We start from the raw sequence: 3,106 nt of genomic DNA on the forward strand, positions 1-3,106 counted from the left end.
ACTTATCATCTCAGATCTATTCTTAATTTACGATGTTAGCAAAAGCCGAAGTCCCTAAAAATTAGGGAGGCTGTCGATTTGAACATAAGGCTTTAAGGGTTTGTAATTGATGTTTTCTTTCAGTGATTAGAGTCTTCTTAAGCGTTGGATCAAAAGCGTGAATCATTGGAACAATCGGATTCGGAGCTAGCTATCGATTTTGGCAAAAAGGTAAGGGTTCAAAGGCTTTTTAGGAACATGGGTCGACTTTGGTTGAGCAAGTTTTGGGTTTAGTGATTACGGTTTGTAAATAAGAACTGTGCTAATCAATTGTAGGACATAAAATGGGATCTCAGTAGCAGTCGTCGCGAATCAGGTGTGTACCGGACACCCTTTCTTAGTTCAATTCGGCAAAAGCCGAAATGCCGAAATTCTAGCATTTCATGGGCTTGTGAGTATGCGAATGCTCTCAAGATGTAGAGTGATGGTTAGATCTAGCACTGCAAGGTGGTAAGTATGTTTGTGTGACGTCTTAACGTATGTCGGAAAAAGAGGGCCTCGATGGGCCAAAACTGGGCCCAATGGGCTTACGGACCAATATGGGTAAGAGATGGGCAAATTAGCCTGTTAGTTAGATGGTGGAACCAAACTGCATAAAACTGTTGAAAATTACTGAAGTAGCTTGTGTAGTTGCTATGTTACGAAAAGTACCCCTAAAGAGTAAAATTACCGATATACCCCTAGGGTTTAAATTGGCTAAGCTGCATGATTGATTAATACTGTATTGTACATGATATGCTTTATTAATATCTGTTGCATGGGATTGGGGTATTGATGGAGGAAGTATTGAAAGTGGTTCATCCACGTACTGGAGGCTTTGCCTCAACTTATCGATATTTGAGCGTTCTTTAGCTGTGGAGTGTAGGGTGGGTGGGTTGAGATATTCCCACATGGAGTGTAGGGCTGGTACGGGGCAGTGTAGTGGTTGGTGGGTTGAGTAGTCTCCCCAGATGGGTTTGCATGCATTACTACTATTGTTACCTATGTTACTGAACTGGGCCTATGGGCCACACTGTTATGTAAAAAGGGGCTAAGGCCTTGCTCTTGTGATTCGAAAAGGGCTTCGGTCCATTGTGTGTCTTGTTATCTGAATGGGGCTTAGGCCCAATGGGCTCGAGTGATTTGGGCTTTGGATGGGTTTTCAGTATACACCGAGTTTTCCCAAACTCACCCTTTTTCTTCCATCCTTGTAGGTGAGCCCTAGTTGGTGGACTTGGAGCTGGGCGGGATTCAGAGTGGCCACATGTTTTTTGCAAACTTGTTTTCTTCCGGTGAACTAGATTTTCCATATTTTTCGTTTTTGGTTTTGGGTTTTTTTTTTGTAATAAGGCCGCTAATTATTTTTATGGTTTGGGTTGTTTCTTTATTATTTAATTCTATTATGATAAAACTGATCTATGATAACTAACGAAATAAATTAGCTCTAGGATGCGTTTCAAAAACATTAAGTGATTTCAAAATAACACGAATACGAGTAAGACTTCCGCTAAGCAAACGTTTTCAACCTTAATCATTTTCTTAAGATGGACCTAACCAAACGGTTTTTTCAAAATTATACGAGATGTTAGAGTGTGGCAATGGCGGTGTGCATGTCTAGGATTGGATACGAAGGGAGCTTGGTACTTAAGCAGTCCGACGAACTCACCTCCTCTTCTTCCTGGTTTCTTACCTGGTTTTAAAAGTGTCTTTTACAACAGCAACTAAGTTTTCCAACTAAGTAATACGGAATGTTTTGTACGCTTCGATGTGGCATATCAGATCTGGTCATAACGTCTAGGCCGGGTTTGGGGTGTTACATTTAGTGGTATCAGAGCCAGGTTGCAACAACTCGGCTGTGGATCGGGTCCGAAAATCTTTAAAAAAAAAGTTCTTTGTATAACTTTTTCAAAGATGTTCAAAGTTTTTCTATTGAACAAGGTTAAATCAATAGTTTTAAAATAAAAGTGTTTTCAAATGAAATCTTTTTTCTTTCGGTAAACATGGGGTTTTTATGGACTGATAAAGAAGTGGCACACTGAATCCCCGGCACCAAGTCTGTAAGTGTTCTTTTTTGCTTTAAATATTTATATGGAACTGGACTGGAAATAATACTGTAGATAGTACTGAGCCTTAAGAGATAGTGCTATTGATAAGGTAGTATTAGGGCTACAAAACTGGGACCGTAGCTAAATTGTGATTGCACGAAAATAACTCTGAAACTCTATCTGTTCATAAGACATTCTGTAATAAACAGTGGAACCAGTAAACTAATGTCATAAAATTCGTAATTAGATAAATTGTTATGAGTATAAGGGCTACTCGAGGAAGAGGCCGTGGTCGAGGCCGAGGTAGCACTCAAGCTGGATCTGCGTCGTCTGAACACATGCCAGCTAGCAAGGTACGTCCACAACCGGTTAATGAAAATGGGCCGTATGACCGGGCCGCAGGGGATGACGCTATGTCTCAGGCCATGTTGAGGGTTTTGGAAAGGGTGGCTGGAGCTAACATCGGGCCCATGAATAGGGGGTCCATTTTTGTACGACTTCGGGCCAACGGAGCTGAGATTTTTAGGGGCGTATCTGGAGTGGCCCCAAATGTGGCTGAGTACTGGTTGGAAGCCACAGAGCGGATCATGGATGACCTGGACTGCTCAGTAGAACAGAAGTTGAAAGGGGCGGTGTCGTTGCTGCGGGATGAAGCGTATCAGTGGTGGATTACTGTGAGAGAGGGTACCCCAGCTGAGAGGGTAACGTGGGAGCTGTTCGAACAGACTTTAAGGCAAAATATGTTGGAGCTAGCTATGTGGATGCACGCAGAAAGGAGTTCTTGAATCTGACTCAGGGAAATAAGACCATTGCTGAATATGAGGTGGAGTTTCTATGATTGAGTCGGTATGCTAATGGCATCGTTTCCACCGAATACGAGTGTAGTGTTCGTTTTGAGGATGGTCTCAGAGATGAGTTAAGGGTGCTCATAGCTCCGCAGAGAGAGCGAGATTTCGTTACACTGGTAGAGAAGGCTAAGATAGCCGAGGAGGTGAAACAAACTAAACGGAAGAATCGTGATAGGGATCGGAATCGGTTCGGGA

This window comes from Gossypium arboreum, chromosome 8, assembly GCF_025698485.1.
Source record: "Gossypium arboreum isolate Shixiya-1 chromosome 8, ASM2569848v2, whole genome shotgun sequence".
Lineage (NCBI taxonomy): Eukaryota > Viridiplantae > Streptophyta > Magnoliopsida > Malvales > Malvaceae > Gossypium > Gossypium arboreum.